This window comes from Jaculus jaculus, chromosome X (genome assembly GCF_020740685.1).
Source record: "Jaculus jaculus isolate mJacJac1 chromosome X, mJacJac1.mat.Y.cur, whole genome shotgun sequence".
NCBI lineage: Eukaryota > Metazoa > Chordata > Mammalia > Rodentia > Dipodidae > Jaculus > Jaculus jaculus.
Genome location: NC_059125.1, coordinates 10051449 through 10075894, shown reverse-complemented (window position 1 = coordinate 10075894; position 24446 = coordinate 10051449).

Genomic DNA, 24446 nt, shown 5'->3' with positions numbered 1-24446 from the left:
CTGACTCTCTCCTGGCCTCCATCCATGCCCTCCCATTTTACGTGTCAGCTGCATATGGAGTCTTCAGCAATAGGGTCTTACCACTGACCTTTTGTGGGTCATCAAGTACTCTGACAGAAATCTGTCATTCTTTTAGGAAACCTTGTAGGTTTCTCTGATCAAAAGCTTATTAGGGATGATAGCCCCATGCTGGTACTTGGAGTTACAGGTCAGTGCCCAGTAAGAAAATGAGGAAAAAGATAACTGGTATACAAGAGTTAGAGAGGAAAGAGAGACGGGGGGAGGGCGGGAGGGAAGATGTAGAAGATTTAGGTTAGACTAGATCCTACCCTCTCCAGTGTCTTGTGGTTCAGGTGTTTCCTATAAGGGCCTGGTGAAGGTTCAGCCATTTGGTCTGCCTTTTAGGAAGTAGAATTTTATGGTACCATTGCAGGGTCTAGATTAGTATTTTCAACCCCTTTGATGTCCTCCCTTCCCTCCCCCTCCATGCTATTGTCTAGTCCATGAGATGCTTGCTGGGTATATTAAGGTTAGGTGCTGTAGATGAGTGAGTCCATGTGGCAATTTTTTTTTCTGTGATTGGGTATTTATTGAGCCCAGGGGTCATAGCACTTGTCCCTGCTCCCCTAGTATACCCAGCTGACAAGTTTGTAGAAGACTCTCTTGTGGGTTGTTTACAGATATGCCTGTGTTCAATATCTAGGGTAGGATCAATGTCCCTAGGGAGCACAGGTAGGCAAATACCAGCAGTGGGAGGATAGGAGTGATGGGGGTGTGGGACACCACTGGGCTCTGGGAACCAGTTTGGAGCTTATGTCCATAGAATTAGCTGGTGTAAGGGTGTTAGTGAGAGAAGGCAGCCTGCAAAACAGCTTAGCAAGATCAAAGGATGTGGCCCAAAAGATCTGCTGAGATAGAAGGTACAGGGTGTGGAGGGTCTGTTGGTAACTCTACATTTATTCTTTTCAGGAGTCTCCATATTGATTTCCATAATGCTTGTAGCAGCTTACATTCCCACCAACAGTGAATGAATGCTCCTATGTCTCCACATCCTCACCAACATTTGTTGTCATTAGATTTTTTTTTAAATGTTTGATAAACTTACTGGGGTAAGGTGGAATCTCCTAGTTCTTTTAATTTGCATTTCCCTTATGGTTAGGGGTGTTGAACATTTTCTTAAGTGTGTGTTAGTCACTTGTAGTTCTATCTTTGAGAACTCCCTATTTAGTTCTCTGCCCCACTTTTGGAGTAGGATGTTTGATTTTTTATCATTAGTTTTTTGAGTTCTTTGTAGATTCCAGATATTAGGCTTCTGTCACTGGTATAATATTTTCTCCCATTCAGTAAGTAACCTATTGGGTCTGCTTATGCACAAGCATTTTAGGTTCATTAAATCCCATTGGTTGCATGCTTATTTAATTTCCTGGGCTACTAAGTTTTTTTTTTCAAGAAGTCTTTTCTCAGTCCCATATAGTGAAAAGTTCCTCCTATTTTTTCTTCTAGTAGTTGAAGAGATTAAGGCCTTATATTGAGATCTTTAATCCATTTTGACTTGATTTTTGTCTATGGATAAATAAGTGGGTCTAATTTCATTTTTCTATATATGGTCATACAATTTGTCCAACACTATTTGTTGAAAATGCTGTCTTTTCTCCAGTCTTCATTATTGGCACCTTTGTCAGAGATCAAGTAGCTATAGTTACTTGACCTAAGGTCTGGTTATTCAATTCTGTTGCATTGGTCTATGTTACAGTTTTTATCCCAATACCGTGTTGTTGTTTTGTTACTATGGCTTTGTGATATATCTTTAGATCAGGTCTGGTGGTACCTCTACAGTTTTATTTTTCTGAGGATATATTTGGATATCCAAGGGCTGATGCCGTTCCATATGAACTTTGAGATCATTTTCTCAATCTCTGTAGAGAATGATGCTGGTATTTTTATTGGTATTTCATGAAATCTGTTTATTGCCTTTGATAGAATTGTTATTTTTCACCATATTAATTCCACTTATCCAGGAGCATGGGAGGTCTTTCCATCTTCTCATGTCCTTCTCAATTTCTTTCTTGACATTTTTTATCTTTTCATTATATAGGTCTTTCACATTCTTAGTGTTCTACTAAGATATTTAAATTTTTGTTGCTATTGAAAATGGGACAGCCTTACTGATTTTTTTCTCTGTATATTTGTCATTTGCATATAGGAAAGCTACTGATTTTTGTGCATTGATACTGTATCCTGCCACTTTACCCAAGGAATTAATCACCTTTATAAGTTTTGAGATGGAGACTTTCAGGTCATTTATGTACAGGACCATGTCATCTGAAAATAGTACTAACTTGACTTCTTTTCCAATTTGTATCACATTTATATCTTTCTCCTGTCTTATTGCATGGGCTAGTACTATGTTGAACAGCAGTGGTAAGAGTGGGCACCCCTGTCTTGTTCCGGATCTCAGTAGGAACTGCTTGAGTCCTTCCTCATTAAGTATTATTTGGGCATTAGGTACTTTATATATAGCCTTTATTGTGTTGAGATATAAACCCTTCATGCCTATTCTTTCCAGTGTTTCGATCATGAAGTGGTGTTATCTTTTGTCAAAGGCCCTCTCTACATCAGTTGAGATGACCATGTGGTTCTTATGGTTAAGTTTATTTATGTGGTGTATTACATTGACTGATTTCCATATGTTAAACCGTCTCTGCAGCCCTGGGATGAAGCCTACTTGGTCAAGGTAGATAATGTCTTTGATGTGTTGTTGAATTTGGTTTGCAAGAGTTTTGTTCAAGATCTTTGTATAAGTTCATCAGGAATATAGGCCTATAGTTTTCTTGTTGCATCTCTGTCTGGTTTTGGTATTAGGGTGATGCTAGCTTCATAAAAGAAGTTGGGGAGGACTGGGCTCTGATTCTGTGAAACAGTTTGAGAAAAATTGGTTTCACTTCTTCAGTAAAGGTTTGATAGTCTTCAGTGGAGGAGCCATCCAGTACTGGACTTTTCTTTTGGGGGAGGTTTTTGATTACCTTTTCAATCTCCATGGATATAATATGTTTGTTTAGTAGAAAAATATGTTCTGGGTTTAGTTTGAGTAGGTAGTATGTATCTAGGAATTCATCAATTTCTTTCAAATTATTCAATTTTGTGGAGCAGAGGTTTTGAAAATATGCCTTGGTGATTCTTCCAATTTCATTGATGTCTGTTGTGATCTCTCCTTTTTCATTTCTGATTTAGTTAATTTGAAACTTCTCTGTTTTTTCCTTGATCAAATTGGCCAGGGATTTGTCACTCTTTCAAAGAACCAGCTCTTTGTCTCATCAATTTAAAATTGTTTTCTTAGCTTCAAATTCATTAATTTCTGCTCTACTCTTGATTATTTCTTTCCATCTGGAGGTCCTCAGGTTGGATTCTTCTTGTTTTCCCAGTGCATTTAGATGGACCATTAGATTGTTCATTTGTGATCTCTCTGTCTTTGTAATTGAGGCATTTAGTGCTATGAATTTGCCCTTTAGACTGCCTCCATTATATGCCATAAGATTGGGTAGGTTGTGTTTTCATTATCATTCAATTGTAGGAGTTTTACAATTTCTTTTTTAAATTTTTTTCCATGACCCATTCATTATTTAATTGTGTGTTATTTAGTTTAGTTGGAGTTCTTGATGTGTCTCTTATTTTTAATTTCTATCTTTAAAGCATTGTGATCTGACAGAATGATAGAAGTTATTTCAATTTTCTTGACCTTATGAAGGCATGCTTTATGGCCTAATACATGGTCTGTGTTAGAGAAGGTTCTGTGGGCTGCTGAGAAGAATATGTGTTCTGTAGAGTTGGAGAGGAAAATTCTGTAGATGTCCATTAGGTCTAGTCGTTCTGTAATGTTGTTGAACTTTATTATTTCCCTGCTGATTTTCTGCTTGGATGACCTGTCTGTTGATGATAGTGGAGTTATGAAGTCTCTGACTATGATAGTTTTGGTGTTTATTTCTATTTTATTGTCAAGTACATATTGGTTTATAAACTGTGGTGCACCTGTGTTTGGTGTATATATATTTATGATTGTGATGTGCATGTGTTGGATCATTCCCTTGATGAGTAGGTAGTAGCCTTCTTTGTCCTTTTTGATTACTTATATTCTGTTCACTTGATTTTTTGAACTTAGTGAAGATTTTGGTCTCCTGATCAGTTTCTTCTGTCTTGTCTTCCAGGTCTGAGGTTCTGTCTTCCATGCCAGTAAAAGGCCTGCTTCCACAGCCCACACAGGGACCAGCCCTCCCCAGCATGGCACAATGGGACCTACCAGGACCAAGGACCTTGGAGGAGCCAAGGAACAGGAATCCGGCCTACTTATTCCTTGCTGTGCCTGCCCACACACCCTCCCATGCAAGGAACCTGGACCAGGGAGCTGGAAGGAGCTGGGAAGCAGGCATCTGGCCTACTCACTCCTGTGAAGGCCTATGTACCCCCAGGGCACTGGGAGAAGCAGAGAAATGGGTCAAGCCTACTTACTCCATGCTGGCAAGCCCACCCACACAAGGTCTGGTGCAGGGAACCCGGACCAGGGAGGCTACAAGTTTGTAGTTTTAAGTATAACTATGCTCAAGTCTTGTGAGTTTTGTTTTCTAGAATCTTCCTACTGACAAATCTTTTTGAAGTACTTTAAACAGCTTAGGCTGGGTATCAGGGTTTTATTATAAATAATCCTGACAGGTACTTTGAGAGGGATGATGAAAATGTTCTGCCAGAATGATGACATAAATAAATAATTCTATAATTTTCCAAAGAATCATGTAATAGAATGCTTAAATGCCTGAATTTTGTAGTATGTAAGCTATACTTTTATAAATATTTTAAAGAGTAATTCAGTAAAATCTGTCCCCAATATGTGTATCATCATAAAATTTGTTTTATTTAAAAATTATTACTGTGTGTGTGTGTGTACATGTATGCATGCATGCATGTGCACACACATGTATGCACAAGACCTCTTGAAGCTGCAAATGAACACCAGATGATTGTGCTACTTTTTGCACCCAGGTACATAGATATCTGGGGAATTGAATCTAGTCTGTCAGGCTTTGCAAGCAAGTTCCTTTATGGCTGAGCCATCTCCCCAGCCCAGCTGTTCTCTTTTTGATAATATCCTTCTGTATTCATATCCTTTCTTTGGTAGACAAGCTGTCTTTACCCCTGTTCTCAATATAAGAAATAAAAGGTAACAGATTATATTTTTTTCTAAATGGTCCCCCATTATTGAGGGATCAAAGTTGATTAAAAATCATGTTTATATAAAAGCTGGGTGTGGTGGCACACACCTTTAATCCCAGCACTCGAGAGGCAAAGGTAGGAGAATCACTGTGAGTTCAAGGCCACCTTGAGACTACATAGTGAATTCCATGTTAGCCTGGGCTAGAGTGAAACCCTACCTCAAAAAAACACAAAAAATCAGGTTTACAGATTCTTCAATATTTGAAACAAGATTAAAATGATTAAGTAATTCTCAGAATTTTCTTAAATTATAAATTATTCTTTAAATACTTTAATGCTTTCTACATTCTTATTTTGTGACTTTTATGTATACCAATGGTACAAAGTAATAAATTTCATTATATCACTTGAATGATACCCATAATATATTTTCATGATATTGAACCCCTCTATTGTCCCTTATCCCCACTGCTACCTCCCACTTACCTAGCAGCCCCTTTTACTTTCCTGTTTTTCTTTTTCCCAAACCTTCCACATGTGAGATAAGAGAAGGGATATTTGTCTTTGTGAGACTGAGTTATTTTGATGAAGAAGAGATTCTTTAGTTCTTTGATGTAGGCCACAAATTTGAGTAAGGGTTGTTTTCATATTCATTTGATTCTAGGAAGTTTTTAATACCACTTCAGTTTCTGCAATAATCCACTGATTGCTAAAACATGTATTCTTCAACCACTGCGTGGGGTGTGTGTGTGTGTGTGTATCTGAGACAGTGTCATACTCTGTAGTCTAGAATGGTCTGGAACTTGGTATGTAGTCCAGGCCTCAAATTCATAGCAATACCTCTACTGCAGTCTCCCAAAAGTACAGGGATTAAAAACATGAACCACCATGCCTGGACTTTGTATATTGTGTTTGTATATGTCCTATATTTTCTCTTGCTAGTCTCTAAATTCATTGATTATAGTCTTATAAAGTAGAAAAAAATTTTTTTTGTATTTTGTATTTCTCAAGGCTAAACACAACCACCACAGATCATGGAATTTTGAGGAAGAGGTGGCAGAAAGATTGTAAGAATCACAGAGTGTGAGGGAATATCCAGAGACACTGTTCCACAATGACTGCTGCTGTCACAACTCAACCTGCAACCCCTTGGTGAATACCAGCAGTCCCAATGAGAAAGGCCCTCAGTGGAGTGGAGACAGGGAGGAGGGAAATAATGGTACCAACACATGATGTGGCCGCACAAAATTTTTACTTAATAAAATAAAACAGGAGCTATAGAACTTTAATTATACACATATTTTTAATTGTTTGTTTATATTTATTTATTTATTTATTTGAGAGTGACAGACAGAGAGAGAGAAAGGCAAATATATAGATGGAATGGGCATGCCAGGGCCTCCAGCCACTGCAAAAGAACTTGGGCATCTGGCTAACATGGGTCCTGGGGAATTGAGCCTCAAACCAGGGTCCTTAGATGTCACAGGCAAGCGCATAATTGCTAAGCCATCTCTCCAGCCCTTATACACATATTTTAAGGTAAGCAAAACAGTCATTTTCATCAGGCAGTGAAGATTTCTAAAGTTCATTTATCATAAAACTTTCCATGCAAATCAAAATATAACATTTAATTTTTTGCTGCATAGCTAGGGTTTACTAAAAATCACTAGCTACTCCTGGTCTTTAATCAGTCTTTTGTTAGACCTCTAACTCATGTGAATTGTCAGAAAAATGAGGTATTTAGCTGAATCCAAACATTACCAAAGTACGCTTTGCTTAATAAAAGCAATCTGTAAAGGTTAAAAAAAAACAGACATGGCAAAATGTGTGATCTGTTTGTAGAAACGTTCATGGTTACTGAGAAAAATGTGTGTTCCTCAGCTATTGGACATGAGGCATGTTTCTTGTAGACAGTAAACATTTGAATCCTGTTTTGTGTTTGTTTATGTGTGTGTCTTCACACATGTGCAAGTGTAAGCATGTATGTGTCATGGCATGCATGTGAAGGTCAAAGGACTACTTTTGGATAGGTCTTTACCTTCCACTTCATTTGAGGCAGGCTCTCACTCTCTTTTTTTCTTATCTCTTTTTCTCATTCTTGCTGTTGTTTACTGCTGTGCTTGCCATGAGTTTCTGTCTCCTCTTTTCAAGTCACCTGCAGTCAATGTGCTAGGATTACAGAAGTTCATCACAGCTTCCATCTTTTTTACATCAGGTCTGGGGATTAAACTTGGGCACTCAATGATTAATGCACTTCAATGACAAATGCTTTCTTCATTGAGCCATGCTCCCCTCCCACCGCCCAGATTCTTATTTTGTTGTTTTTTAATATTTTTATTTTCATTCACTTATTTGATAGAGAGGAAAAGAGAGAGGGGGAGATAATAGTATGTCAGGGCCTCCAGCCACTGCAAAATTCTCTAGACACACGTGTCACCTTCTGCATCTGGCTAACGTGGGTCCTGGGGAATTGAACCTGGGTCCTTTGGCTTTACAAGCAAACACCTTAACTGCTAAACCATCCTACCAAGCCTCAGATTCTTGTTTTTAATCTTATCAACTAGCCTGTGTCTTTTAATTGTAGCGTTAAGATCATTTACATTTAGAATTATTATAGAGAGATATGTGCTAATTCACATAACTTCACTGAATTTTTTCTGGTTGGTTTAAATATTCTGCATTCTTTTCTTACTCCCTATTTCATCTTAGAGATTTAGTTGCTTATTGAGTTGAAAATGTTTGATTCTGTCATGATAGTGATTTATTGATCTATTTTTATCATGCAACATTATTTTCTGGGCTCTCATAATTGTGACTGGATTTTTATCAGGGACGTCAGTTTTTGTTTTGTTTTGTTTAGTTTTTGCTTTTGTTTTATGAGACTTTTTAGTGAGCAATAATCTCTTGAGGTCTCCATCCCTGGTACTATTCAGGAGAAAGAAAATTCACTGTTGTAATCAGGACACAAAAAACAAACCAAATTTTCAAATTTGGCAAATAAAAATTTAGAAACAATAATAGTATCCTCACAATGTTAGAAAAGAAAGTATCTAGGAGAGTTATAGAATGCACTAGATACTTAAATGTTATTCAAGTAAGAAGGGCATGGTGGCACATACCTTTAATACTGCCATGCGAGGGAGGCTGAGGCAGAAGTGAGGATCACTGGGATTTCAAGCCAGCCTAAGAGTGCATAATGAATTCCAGGTCAGCCTGGGCTAGAGTGAGACCCTACCTTGAAAATCAAAACAAAAAAAAAGTTATTAAAGTTAAAAAGTATTAACAGTTAAGCATAAAAGACGGAATGGGGAAAGGATAAAAGAGAGAAGCAAAATAGGAGAGAAATACATGAGATTGAAGGTATAAGAAATAATTGGTGATGCAGAACAAAATAAAATATTCAGCAAGACAAAGCAATTAACAAACAGCAATTATTTTCCTTTGGGAAGGAAACAGAGGATAGAGATGCCTCTCTCTTCATTGCTCAGTTGACATGGCTTGGGGGACTAAGATGCATGGAGTCAGTTTCTCTCTGATGTTCAAACAGGCTAGACCAGAAATGGTCTTTGAAAGCAAAGCCCCATGACTTCTCCTTTTTTTTCTGGGGCACACATACTGGCATGAACAATTCTAGGCTGAATTTCTGCCATTGTTCTCTGTATGCAGGACAGCAATAGGGTGAGTATAGAAGCCCATGGACCACTAACTTGGATCCTTTATACCAGATATATGCTGACAGTGTTCATAGAAACTGTTTGAGCAGTAGCTGCATTTCAAAAAAAAAAATTCTCTAAGGTTCTGAGAATATACAGTGCAATCTGCTCTGGGGGCAGGGCTAGGCATGGTTACGGAATGAACATGATTCTTGGCCACTCCAGACTCTGTCCCAGGCCCCTGTTGGTATTTACATTCAGGTAATCTTGTTCCTCTGCCTAGAGGTCAGACCAAACACCATTCACTTCCCACTGCAATGTGGCCCATATTTCACACTATGCAGACCAGTGTCTATAGACCTGCATCCAAATTATAACCATTTTCCTAGGCAGATAATAATCCTCAGTAATTCCCTTTGAAGCTTGGAGATATAAAACTGTAGAGGCTTCTGCTCTTTCCAGCCAAAAGATTTCACCTTAAGTGCTTTCTTTAGATGGTTTCCCACTATGGCACAAATGAGCAAACTACTGTGAGTGGAGGCAGGGGCTTCTCTAGTCTTTGCTGCTGGATAGATCATGGATCTCCCATTAAGTACTGTATTTTTTCAAACTTCAGACTATGTGCATGTGAAGCTCACTGAGGATTACCTTTTCAGTTTTACTTACACTCCTACCAACAAGACTTCTCCCTGTTCCCTACTGTGTTGCTGAGCACTCACTTTAGGAACCTTTGTTTCACAAACCTCAAGTTCAAGTTTTCTAACTTTCACCTGGTCTATCAGTCCATTGTTTACTGTTGCAGGCCCTTGCATTCCCATTACTCTTATTTCTCTTTATGGACACACACTTTTTGTTGTTGTTTTACATGCATAGAGACAGGGAGGAGTGCCTCTAGTCTACTGTCTTCTCTTCTCCTCACATTCTTTATTCATTATTAAAGATAAAATAAAATCTTTAATGAATAAAAATTCCATGCTTAGTAGTGCTTAAAAAAAACAGTAGCCTATAATTAATGTCCAAAGACTAGAAATGTCAATGAACATTATTGGATATTATGTAAATAATGCAACATTAAGGTCTTTTAAACAAGATTAACAGCACTACCTAGAATTACATGTTGAAAATGGCAATTTAAATACTAATTTTTCTTCTAAAACTTATTACTCTAATACAGAAATGCTAGAACTTATGAAAGTGCAATTATGAACATAAACTTATGAATATTTATTGTTTTTGCAAGAATGACTCACCACTAGCAAGACAAAGCCTTGGGCACAATACACAGATACAAGCAAGACTGACAAACCACTTGTCTTCTCTACATTACTGTCTATTCCCAGAAGGGGTGAGCTTAATCTTTCATTGCTTATACATAAACTTTTGCTTGCAGTTTTGCTTTTGTTTTGCTTTAACATCATTGCTTTAAAATCATAGCCTCTAAGTTGATATTTAAGCTTTAGATCATGCAGAATAATTACAATATGTTTGTCCATTTTTCCAACTTATTGATGGGTTTATGTTAGCACTTAGAATTCAGAAAAGCATGTTTCCTAAGAAATTATACGGGATAAATTCCATATGGGAACATTACTTAATTTTCATAAACTTGAGCACAGTGTTTTTGGGTTATCTTTTAATTAAAATTGTATTGAGTCGGGTTCTTATTCATATCTGCAACATCTCTTTACCTGTGCCATATAATGTAAGATAATCACAGAAGTTATATATTATCATATCTCAAGTCCAGACCACATGAAAATGTGAAATATTGCACAGGGCATATACATCAGGGGTCAGTAATCTTGAGGTCATTCTAGCATTCAGTGAACTATGTTCTGGTGAATTGGATGTAAGAAAGATGATAGTGGAGTATTTAATACGAATTTATCTGAAACTAACTTCACATAGCAAAAGTGTGGGTTATAACGACACAGAAACCAAGGCTGAAACTATCTGGAATGATGGTAATATCACTCACTTGGCCCTGCCATGCTCATTATGAAGCAAGCAAGAGATTGGCAATAATGCAAAAGAATGTGTTCATTAGTTAAATAGTGGCATGTCTGTTATGGTAACAAGCTGCTCTCTGATTGGATTTGAGGCCTATTCCATGGGATGGAGTTCAAGCCTGATACTGAGAAACTAGTCAAAAGCCTATGGCTGGGAAGATCATAAGCTCTGGTGGAGGAGTGGGAAGCTACTACTGTTATCTGGCTAAATGAATATGTGATTCCTACCAAATGTCCTCTAAATATTTATGCCAATGTATTAGTGTTGTTCTCACTTTTGGTTAGAAAAACTTCTGTTTTCAGATTACAGTGACTGTTGGGGAGACTCAATTTTATCAATATGCTCAGAAGTGAGAGTTGAATGTTCAGTACTAAATAAAAGAACTCTGTCATACACTTCAAGTCTCAGAAGCCATTGTGGAAGAGGTGGATGAATAAAAGGATGGAGAGGAATACCTTAGAATGCTGTCTTCCTGACACAAAGTGGCTGTTGCATTCATGATCTCACAGTGGCTACTGTTACCTGCATAAGACTTACACAACATTGGACCTATCCATATGTTGTCATGGATGATGGAGGAGTAAAATTACATCAAAAATAAAAGGGGAAGTGGTTGGAAAGAAGGTGTTCAGTGGAAAGAAGTGGGGGAGGGAGACAAAAGAAAGTAATGGGGGGAAAAGAAAAAGTGCAAAAGAAGTGAGGCATTACATCCATTCTTAAGTTACCTCCACCTACTACTGTTACCTCTAAGAAATGATATACCATTCCCTCTGTTTGCCAAATGAGAAACCTGGGTGTGATGGTTAAATTATGTTGTCAACTTGATCAGATTAGGATTCTATAGACATTCCTCTTGGGCAGGTCTCTAAAGTTGCCTCCAGGAAGGAATGACTGAAGGAGGAAGTCCTTCCTACATAATGAGCCCATCCCCCAGAGTGGGCAACTCTTCCAGTGGACTTTATGTAAGGAAGCTTTGAGGGGAAAGAGCACCTTCTTCCTGTCCATTTGCTTGTGCTACTTGCTGGTGAATGTTTTCACTTGTATGTGTATCTATTCTGTTCAGCTATCCTTCATGAGCATTGTAACCAAGTTTCCACAGCCTTCCAATGTGGACTGAAGACCAGCTGCTCTCTAGGAAGCCTTCAGACCTACAGGGCTGGATGGGAACTGCTGAGGCATCCAGCCATGTGGACTGAGCAGCTACAGGGTTCCTTGACTCTCATGCCTGCTGACTGCTATTGTTGGACTAATCCAATAAATTCCCCTTTTAATACAATTTATTCTCTATCAGTTCTGGACTTCTAGAGAGCCCTGACTAATATACTGTGGGTGATGTAGAATCATCTGAAACAAATGCAACTGATACCCTAATCCATATTGCTCAGTACTGTAGCTGGGGGAAATGGTCCCTGGCTGGATGACAGCTGCCCTTCCTGAGCACTTGCAGTTTATTTCTCCATCTAAGTAGTTTTCTGACAATGAAGGAGCTCATTCAGCTACACATGACTAACATAGATGTTCATTGACACCAATTATCTCAAGGAAAATCCTCTATGAGTGATTGAAGCTAATAAATGAATGTCCCTGCCTTCTTCGCCTCTGAGGGACAGCTGTGAAGTGGGATCCACTTATTCTCAGAAGGTCACATTGGTACTGGGTCTTAGTTGCCTCCAACAGTAATCTGATCATTAGTTCTTCTTTATTGGCTCTCTCCATTTCCAATATCATATCACCCTTTCATCACTTGGACTTTCTGGGACCATTTCCCAAATAATCCCCAAAACCCAAGCCTTTGGGGGAATAAGGGAGTAAACTGAGATACTTCATCTCTCATTTTTGTTTCATACATAAGTTAATACCTAACCCCTAAATATACAATACACCTCCAAGAATTGTCCTGTAATTTAAGCCAGTATCACTGGATGCTAAGATAAATGCACTGTCATTCTGATTTTCCTGTCTTTCAGCTACTTGTACCCATCCTTCCATTGGCTGTTTGTATGATTTCTCTACAATGTAAAGTTTCTTCTCAGTAGTGCTGCTCACACTTCTGAAAAGGCTCTGTTTTTGCCTAATAATTAGAACCCAATTTACATTGAGCAATATATGAAGTGATTTATACAATGGGTAGTAATTGGGTGTCTCTTGTGTGATAAGCACTCTGTTAAATGATAATAATGAGAGACACAGTCATGGTTCTCTCCTCTAACATTTGGAGCTTCAGGAGACAGACATTAAACAATCACCCATGCCGCTGACATTTTGTAACTAAAGTGTTCTAGTCATGCTAAGCAATGGGCCTCATTTTGAAATAAAAAAAAAATATGAAAAAATCTTTATAAAAACATCCTATTGCTAAAAGAAAAAAAAAAGCACACTCTTGTTTCCAAGTGCTTTGGGTGATAAGAGGAAGTATTTGAATGAAGCAAGACTTAAAGTTGCTTTTTCCTAAATGGTGTACTCTGCACCTCTTGCTCATAGCATCAGCACTCCTTTGTCACGAGTGTTAAAGGACTCACACAACAGGAACTGCACTTCTCAATGTAGCATTTTGCTTTCCTTGGATGAAAAAAGGTATGCAATTGTGAATGTAAACCACAAGATAGTAATATTAACAGCCCAACTGAAAGGATGAGCATATGAATCTCTATTTCACTTGCTTACAAAATGTTTTTCAGGAAAATCAAATTACATTTCTGTTTCATATTTACGTCATTTAGATTGAAATTATCATTTGTCCTGTTGATCTATGAAGAAAGACTTCCCATCCATGGAGTTTGGAATTTTAAAGGTTCATAGACCACTTTATGAGATAAGAATCATTAAATGAATGAGAAGAAAATTAAATTAATTGTTTCCTTTTCTGAAGCAGTAGTTAATTCTCTATTATTCTATAGCTTCCTATTTATGAAAACATTTACAGATTAAAACCTTACTTTGTAGAGCTGGAGAGATGGCTTAGCAGTTAAGGTGTTTGCCTGCGAAGCCAAAGCACTGTACCCAGGTTCAATTCCCCAGGACCCACATAAGTCAAATGCACAAGGTGGCACATGCATCTGCAGTTCCTTTACAGTGGCTGGAAGCCCTGATGTACTCATTCATTCTCTCTCTCTCTCTCTCTCTCTCTCTCTCTCTCTCTCTCTCATAAAATAAAAATAAATATTTACTGAAAGAAAAAAAAATCATACTCTATCTTCCTTTTAAAGTACTAGAAATACATATTTTTTTTTTCTAAAATCTTCAATCTTTATCAGAGAGGGCTCTCAGGGCTATAATATCATGGTTTTTCTCAATCATGTTTTTCCTCCATACCCCAAATGCTTCTCCAGGAATGAGTGTGCACAGAGTAGGAAGGTGGATGTCTCAGAGATGGGCCCTTAAATAAACAATACGTTGGAGAAACATTCACTGAGAGAGTCAGTAGGGGAATGGAGATCACAACTGTGGGCAACTTAGCCTCCTTGCAGATGGTCTAGAACAAGCTTTAGATTTATTCTACAGGAGGGGAAGCTAGTATGTTCATCATACCAGTCATTTGCTGAGGCTCAATTACTTAGCACACATGTCCTGCCAGTGTGGACACACCTGTTTCCATAGACAGATAAAACCCCCAGGCCTCTAAAGAGCCCAATATTTACAGTAGAAAGATTTTGGGAGGTCTGAGAGTTTCTTGTGGCCATAAAATTAGCATTTTCAAACCATACTAATTTTTTATCTTTAAATTTTAGAAGTGAGAAGTACAAATTTTGTTGTGAAGGTTTCATTCTTCTGGAAACTTCAGAAGATGATGCATTCCTTTCTGTTATTACCTTCTTGAAAATGCATAGATTTCTCAGATTATAGCCTTTTCTTATGTCTTTAGAACCAACAACGTAATGTCTCCAATCTTGGCTTCTGTCACCATAGCTCCTTGTATAATTCTGAACTCATTGCCTTCCTCTAAAAAGGAATTAAATGGGGCCCACCATGGTCATCCAGGACAATCTTCCTATATCATAAACCATTATGTATTCCTAACTGCAACTTCCCTTTTCATATATAAGATCAAATAATCATACATTCCATGGGTTAGGATATGACTTAAAATAAAAATAAATTACTCTGATATGTTTTATTACTTTATTTTATTTTTATTTAAGAGAGAGAGAGAGAATGGGCATGCCAGGGCTTTTGGCTGCTGCAAATGATCTCCAGACTCATGAACCACCTTGTGCATCTGGCTTATGTGGGTCCAGGGGAATTGAACCTGGGTTCTTTGGCTTTGCAGCCAAGTGAATTCACTGCTAAGCCATCTCTCCAGCCCAGGATATGACACTTTTGAGATGGGGGTCTCACTATGTACCCCAGGCGTATAGGGAACTGTATCAGCTTCCTGAGTGTTAAAATGGTATGTATGCAACACTATGTCCAACTCAGAACATGAACATCTTTGAGGGTCAATTTTTCTGTAACTGTCACAGGGGATAGTAGAATCATGAATGCCCAGGGGACATGTTGAGCATTAATAGTGTTTCACTCCAAAGACCATTGTGGGATAAATGTGTGCAATTATCAGTCTTTGAAATACTTTATGGAATGAAGAAGTAGAGGCTCCACAAATTACTGTCACTTTTATTCAGCTAATGAGATTGACATCTTTCAGGTTGCCTATAATGTTGCAAAATCCTAATATACATAACATCAAGGGAGATATCCAGTTGTTATTCTCGCATTAGAATTAACCTGTTTGGAGGCTCAGGATCACAGAAGAAAATAGATGATGAAATTTCAATTTCTTTTCAGTTTCATGGGGAAACAAAAACCTCAAGACAATCACATCTTATTTTAGAGGCCCGTCTAATTTCAAGAAGTTTCATCAAAAGCATAAAATGTGGTCTTTTTTTTTTTCCTGGGAAGCATTGCTGTTCTGTTTATGAAAACAAAACCAGCAAGCGTCCACACAGCTATTAGGAAATACAGAGATATGAAAGGCAGAATCGAGATTTTGCCTGCCATGGTGAGCTTCTGAAAGATGAACCAGAAAAGTTAACACTTGCCAAAAAGAATTAAGATAATTAAATCAGGAAAAGAAACTCCATATCAGTCACCAAGGAAAAGGGGTGGCTGTCCCCCTTCCTCCTTTCCCCCTTTCTTTTTTTAAATTACTTAGTTTTGTATTCAGCAAATACAGTTAGTTTGGTACCATTATTAGGCTCATCCGTGACCTACCCCCTCCCCATTGTCCCCTCCTTGTTGAGGTATATGGGTCATGCCTTGTGGAGTTAGCCCACAGTTATTGGTACAATAAATATTCCTGCATATCATGACCCAACATGTGGCTCTGACTTTCTTTCCGCCCCCTCTTCCACAACATTTCCCTGAGCCATGTTGGGTTCATTTTTGGTCTGCTTCAGTGATGAGGTGTTGGGGACCTCTGGGTCTCTGGCCCTGTGATTTGGTAGGAGTTGATTTTTCTCTGTGTTGGTCTCCTTCCCCCTCGTGCTGGTATCTGGTTCATCAGGAAAACAGCACCCTTTACTGTTTTGCCAATTTTCCTTAGTTTCAGCCAGGGCCCTTTTGAGGTATGATGGGGTGGCTCTCTGCTTGGGATCTGCATCTATCTGAAAAAGAGAAGCAGATTCTCCATCGGAGAGTGAGTTAGCACCAGGACAAATGAGATAACCCTTACTTTTTTATATATAGAATTTAATAGGTGTAGGCCCTCTTGTAGCCCATGATTGATGGTAGCTTGATATTGGAGAGTGGGCTTATGTTTGGATATGGTTCTGACTTGTTTCCCAGCTCCAGCTATGGGTCTTGTACCACTGAGGGGTTCAGTTAGCCAAATCAAGAGCAGTTGGTTCCCCACCATGGCTGTGTGTCACTACTGCACTTGTGTGGGCATCACAACAGGTTATTTGCTGCTAAGTAGGTTAGACCATGAGTTGCTTGGACAGATATTGGTCATTTCCCCAAGTCGCCCATGTAGCACCTTCTGGCACTAGACGTGCTGACTGTCTGGGGACTGACTCTCTTCTAGCTTCTAGCCATGCCATTCCATTTTATGTGTCAACTGCATATGGTGTCTTCAGCAGTAGGGTCTTCTCTCTAACCTTTGGTGGGTCATCAAGTACTCTGACGGAAATCTGTCATTCTTTTAGGAAACCTTGTAGGTTTCTCTGATCAAAAACTCATTGAGGATGATAGCCCCATGCTGGTACTGGGAGTTACAGGTCAGTGCCCATTACGGAAATGAGGAAAAAGACAACTGATATACAAGAGTTAGAGAAAAGAGAGAGCGAGAGAGAGGGAGAGGGAGGGAGGGAAGATGTAGAAGATTAAGGTTAGCCTTGATCCTACCCTCTCCAGTGTCTTGTGGTTCAGGTGTTCCTTGTAAAGGCCTGGTGAAGGTTCAGCCATTTGGTCTGCCTTTTAGGAAGTAGAATTTTGTGGTACAATTGCCATTTGGGTCTATATTTGTGTTTCCCACCCCTTCAATGCCCTCCCCTCCCTCCCCATCCATCCTAGTGTCTGGTCCACGAGAGAATTTCTGGGTATGTAAGGTATCTTAGGTAGATTCAGATTAGGTGCTGTAGATGAGTGAGACTATGTGGTGATTTTTTTTCTGTGATTGGGTTAGTTCACTGAGAATGATCTGTAAACCTTCCCCCTTTCTAACTCTCTCATCTTTAAGCATAGTTCCATACTAAGTTTTCCACAACAATTAATTCATGGAGTAATTTATTTTTAGAATAACTTTACCAGTATGTCCTATAAATGTAGATCTTACAGTCAGTGTGGAAATTCAGAAGCCAGCAACAAGTAGGCTCTATCCTCAAGTTATCTGTTCACTTTGAATAAATAAAAGTAAACAATTTCAGTATTCCTGTGATACCTTCTATTTGTGGAAGATTGAATTTTTCATCTCTGACTCTCAACCAACTAAAGTAACATTATCCTTAACAAATCATTAGAAGGCTAGGTTACTTCCCTGATCCATTCACGTTGAATTAGGATATGTAACTTGCTTTGGGCACTAGGATGTTAATGGGCATAATATGATTCAGGACTTGGAATGTAGTTGCTCAGTTGAAATTGTTCTGTCTTTGTGTGCTGCACAACCATGAGAAGAGCATACCTGTTAGAGATATTACCTTATGATCTTGTATCCTTCACTGGGACATCTACAGTTCATCACATGCCTTGGGTAGCCACTGACCATAAAAGATGAGATACATGTCAAACAATAGGATTCGACTTGGATGCTGAAGTGCAAGACCTAGCACCTAAAGCCTAGAGCTCAGAACCTAGATCCAGCCGACCCTAATCTAAATGTACCATGAGTTTGTCAATTCTTTCATTGCTGTTCAGAGGATGAAATGCTCTGAGAGGGTTCAGTTGACAGTCAGCTACTCCCGTTGTGTAGGTTTGAACCCAAGCCTACATAGCATGACAGGGAGTATGTGGGCAAAGTATGCCTTTAAATTCATCCCTCCTTTGTCCTATTTCTCCAGCTAGGCCTTACCTCTTAAATTTCTACTACCTCCCAAAGTAGCACTGCCAACTAGAGTGTAAGCCTTGAATATAAGCCTGTGAGGGACATTTCCTATTCAAACCATAACAGCCAAGCCTCAGACCTGTGCACTCAAGAATAAATGAGTCTTGCTTCAAGCCCCTGAATTTTGGGATAGCTTGTGACAACTCATTATTGTAGCAATAGCTACTGATACCTTTTTATCAAAACTGACAATGGGTACCACAGAGGAGGGGAAAACTAATGTTCTATACTTAGATTCAGATTTAGCAGAGAAACAGAAGAAGAAAAAGGAGGAGGAAGAGGAGGAGGAGGAGAGGAAGAAGAAGAAGAAGGAGGAGGAGGAGAAGGAGGAGGAGGAGGAGAGAAAAAAAATCATTCCATGGCAATGTTCTCCCTTATTTAATTAATAGAAGGACAAGCAAGGAAATCTTTCAATAGCCAGGACATTCTGGGGACCAAAGTCATGAACAGTGAGATGCAATCCTGACCTCTTTCCCACAGCATCTCTCAGAGGGTTCCCCTCCCTTCTATCTCTGTTTTAGGCCTCAAAGGCCTTTTATAAAAATGAATTAGAAAGGATTTGCAGCCTAAAAATCTATACTGAAAGGAAGGCAAAGGCCAGAGCTTATTTTTTTGTCCTTTAGCCTCTGTATGTGGTAATCTCCTTATGAATTTGAAAAGGAAAAAAAAAATATTCTAAATGAGAAAATTAGTTGGCTACAGCAATGTGTAAAAGGGACCAAAAGGAAGCATATAGAGTATTTTTGCTGATATGAAAGCTCCTCAATTTTCCTAGTGTTCAATGGCCTATTTAAAATGTGGCAACCAAGTTGATGCCCACTAACAGAAACTATGGTAGGCCTATGAGTAGATATAACTGAAAAAAAAAAAAGGGGGGGGCTGGAACTTTCTTCCAAAGGCCCCTTAAAATAAACAAAGAGACAAAGACAGAAAGAAAGGATGGGGGTTTTAATGCTCATTATATTTCTTAGATTCAATGGTATAAGTATATAAAAATTCCTCGCAGGCCAGGCATGGTGGTGAATGCCTTTAATCCCAGCACTTGGGAGGCAGAGTTAGGAGGATTGCCATGAGTTCGAGGCCACCCTGAGACTACAGAGTGATTTCCAGATCAGCCTGAACTAGAGTGAGCCCCTACCTCGAAAAAGAAAAAAAAAAAATCTTCACAGAATAATACTGCTGAAAAACTACCTTTGTTAAGTTGCATTGAAAATATGTTAGAAAATAAGTAGAAATGTCCAGATGATGGTCTGCTTGCAAATATGATGATGGGTGAGTATTCATATATTGGAAGAACTCTATGTAGTAGGATCCCCAAGTATTTCTTTCTTTCCTAAAAGTTAATCTTTTAAATTCAAATTATAATTGTTCTATATGTATGATATCTATGGATTAAAGTTAAACATCTTTCATCTGAAATACTTGAGATAGGAAATTCTTTTCATTTCCTTTTTTAGACTTTAAAATGAAATATTTTGGGGATCACACACGAGTTTGACCACTAAATTCATTTATCTGTTATCAAAGCTTTAAACAAATACTTTAAAGATAATTTCATATAATATTTTTAGTGCACCTGTACTTTAACTGTGACTATAGGGTCCAGAATGGAATTTTCCACTTGCGGACACATATTGATACTCTAAAAATTTCAGGTTCCAGAGTATTTCAGATTTTGGGCTTTTCTGATTGGAAAGGCTTAACTTGAAGAAGGTTTTGTGATCAAGGACAAGGTAGGGATTATGAAAGTATCTTGTATTTTTCCCTAGGCACACCAATACACAAAGAACTAGGCAAGATATCAAAGCAGAGTTTGGAAAATACTCATCCAAGTGAGCCCTGAGGCTTCTTTGGTTGTTATTTCTGTCCTCCTGAGCTTGCCAAGGTCTGTATGTTTATCAAGTGAGTCATACTCCGAAAGTGATGTAAACACCATTTCTAATCAAGCCTCCAAGCTTACGTTTTAAGAGATGCATATAGTACACTCATATGGAAAAATGCTCTGTCTAGAAAGGACTTTATTCAAATTTGTGCCAAACCATTCACCTGCAGACCAACTGTTTTATGTGGGTAGATCACACAATTCTTTCTTCAGTTCTGTTCCTTCCTCCTTCTTTAGATAAACTTTGTAGTTCCAGTCGAGATCTTCAGAATGATCTTTAATCTAGAAGTTTACCATGGGCTCTGCCACAGGCAGAAAAGTAAAAGCAGAATTGAATCATTCTGAATTGAAGAAAACTCTTGAAGAAAAGGATTTCTGGGGGGTACCAAACTCCCTTTTCATTGTTGTTTTAGTCTTACAGGGAAAATAATTCTTCCCAGCTGTGAAAGCAGCAGCAAGGAAGATCAGGAGCCTGGCCAACTCATTTTATCTAATTCAATACAAAGAGCGACTCCTTTCTGCCCTTTCCTAGTTGGGTTCTTTGCTTCAGAGTGAATGTGTCCCCAATATTACAGATGAGGTGATGCCAGAGCTCTTGGGGTAAAATATCTGCAAATAGTTTGTGTGATCTTGGTCATTACAAATATAGTGCCATGCCTTTACATTTGAAGTCTACAGTGGCAGTTTCAGTAGCACAATATCAGTATGTAGAGCCCAAAATGTTGAGAGCACATTCGAATAGGCAGGGGTTTATATTAATGGAGCATCTGACCCTAAAGTAGGGGGCAGTATATCTGCCCTAGCTCCAGGCCCACCTGGTTCCAATTGTCCATCTCTCTCTAGGAAGCCAGCTCTCATTTTCTCACTCCCTGTCTCCTGATTCTGGCTCTCAAGAATTTATTTCATCTTTTTACCCAAATATATAAAACTTATTGTTAATTTAATGCAACCGTCTTTTCCCCAAACATTTTCCCATTCTGAATTTTTTTTTTTTTGCTTATTCTTTTCCACTTTGCATCCTCACTACCCTGAAAGGAGCATTGTGTCTTAGTGCATCAGACAGGAAACCTCAACTGGAAACTCAACTCTCCTCTTAGTAGCCATGTGGCGGGTGAACCTCCAAAATAAGACTTTTTCAGTAGAAATACTGGGGTAAACAATTTTTAAGAAGAGGGATTATTTGAGAATAAAGTGAATAATGCATATGGAATTGTTTTTGAAATCTATCACTAACTTGGAGTTTTGATAAATAGTCTGTTCCTTTTTATTGCTAATTTTGGTTTAGATTTTCTCTTACTTAAAAATATAAGTCCTTCAAAAATAGCTTCTAATTATTATTTGCTAATTTTTGGCCACTTTAACCCACACTTTCCACCTTCTGTCACCCATTGTTTCTTCTACACTAAGATTAAGGAATAGGGGTATCAAAATAAGCCAGCAAATACATAACTCTTGGACCTGAGGAGAATCAATAGGTGGCACTGACTTTGTAAGTAAATCCAAAGACTAAAAGACTGAAAATTTGAGGTTCCAGGAGATGAAAAACCTCCTAAGACAATGGAAACTGATAGACTAATCTCCCACAGCTCCTTGAAATGTGTGTGATTCTAGCCCTAAGATCTTGGTTTTGTAAGGACATCTGACAAGGAACTTATTTAGGCAGGGCTGTGGATGTTCTGGAGAAGTATGAAAATAGATGAATTTTACCAAGAAAGAAGTAAATTTTGTAATTGTGTTCTGAATATGTTTTCTACCCTGAGATTCCTTATCTATCAGGGAAATAGATTCTTGTACTTTGAACAGCTGGATGAGAGTGTAATGGGAAATTTATATAAAGTCAGGGCTTCGACAAAATTATATCCCCATGGCTGTAGTTTTATCAATTTTTATCTCTTGTCTGATGGTTATGAATGCAACTAGACATGAATGCAGAAAAGGCTTCTGCTTGGAGATGATTCTGGCATTTTCTTATAAAACAGTGATAGTACTGATCATCACAAAGTTGGAATCCACACATTTCTGGCCATAGCCACTTACAGTTTGGATCTGGAATGTCTTCCCAAATGTCAGGTATATAAAGGCTTGGTAATCAGTGTGTGGCACTATTGGTAGGTGGTGGGAAATTTAGCAGATTGGCCTAGTTAGAAAAGTAAAATGAAGCTGGAGAGATGGCTTAGCAGTTAAGATGCTTGCCTACCAAGCCTAAGGAGCCATGTTGACTCTTCAGATCCCACATAAGCCAAGGTGATTCAAGTGTGCAAGGTCACACATGTGCACAAGATGTCACACATGTCTGGAGTTCAATTGTAGTGGCTGGAGGCCCTGGCACACCAATTCTCTCTCTCTCTCTCTCTCTCTCTCTCTCTCTCTCTCTCTCTCTCTCTCTCATAAAAATAGAATATAAAAAAGAAAGAAAGCAAAGGCAAGTCATTGCAGAGTAGAACTTTGAAGGGGATATTTTGTCACTGCCTCACTTCTCTTCTCTCTCCTTGATTCCTGGCTACCATGAAGTTAGTAGTCTACTGTGACTACACTTGGTACTATGGCATCCTTCTTTCTCACATAGGTCTATAGTAATGAAACCAAGTGACCATGGATTTAAATTTCTGTAATTATGAGCCAAAGTAAATCTTTTCCAAGTTGACTGTCTCAGGTATGTTGTCATAGCAATAGAAAGCTGAAAAACAAACCATTCTCCTTCAAATTAAAGAATCATATACCTGCTAATATCTTCATATCACTTGTGATGTTGATGTTTTGGCTGAGAATCATTTTGACTAAATGAATGAAATTGTTTTTAAGGTCAAAATGTCACTGTGCTTTTTATAGCCATATACAAAGCCTTGGGTTTCTCCAGGGAATTGCAGTTATAAGCATTTTTAAAATCAACTAGGAATTTCTATTTGGATTGCTTAATATTCAATAAATAATTTTGTGACTAGTATAACCTGTAGTATCAACTATAGGTGGGGAATTCTATAGTTTGGACTTAAATTTTATCAGTGGATAAGTGAAAATCATTTGCAAGGGCATTTATGAACCTATATTTCTTGACAAGCTGAAGAAATATTATCAGAGAATAATATTATTATGTGTCTGGAGAGATGGGATAGTGGTTAATGCAAAAACCTCAGAACTCATGTCAGAATCTCCAGGTCCCACATAAGCCAGATGCAGTGACACAAATGTTCAATGTCACATATGCACACAGGTGTACAATCATCTGGAGTTGGTTCACAGTGGCTGAAGGCCCTGACACACCCATTCTCTCTCTTCCCTCTTTGGCCCCTGTCTCAAAATTAATAAATAAATAAAAATAAATAATTATTATGGATTATTTCAATAAAATTCCACTTCTTTCTTTCTAACAAAACATTCTGTTTATAATTCTAGAAATAATTTTGGCATATAATCCCTTACCACGTGTACTGAAGGCTTAAAAATATCCAATATGTTAACCAATTGATCCTTAAATGTCTGCATCCCATAGAAATCTTGATTTGAAATTATTTATCATCAAGATATCTACATGGTACACAGAAAAATATTAAGAGGCTGATACAAAGATCAAATGGAACAGAATAAAATTACCTGGTATTTCACAATGATGGGGCTGAGTTATAGCTAAGCCAAACAGGGATTTTTACATAGTAAAATATGATTTTAGGCCAAACAGGCATGTATTCAATAAATCAAATGCACCCTACTTACTAGGGAGAAAAGGTATACTGTAACTGTATGTAGTAGTTAATTGTCAATTTGATTGGATTAAGAAACACCTAGGAGATTATGGGTTTGGAGATGGATCAGTGGATAAGCACTCTGAGTGCCTGAGTCCAAAACCCACAGAAAATCCAGAAAGTGTGGCAGTTTTTATAATCCCAGTATGCCTATGACAAGAAGGCAGGGCAGAGACAGGAGAATTTCCATCAAACTCATAAATGGAACAGTGAACAAGAGATTGTGCCTTAAAATGAGGTGGAAAGTGAGAACCAACTCAAAAGTTGTTTCCTGACCTGCACACATATTCTGAGGCTTGCAAGTCATCACACACAAGCACACACACACACACACATACACACACACACACACACACACACACACACACACACACACACACACAAAATAAAGAAAAATTAACTACCTAGGAGATTAGTAAAGC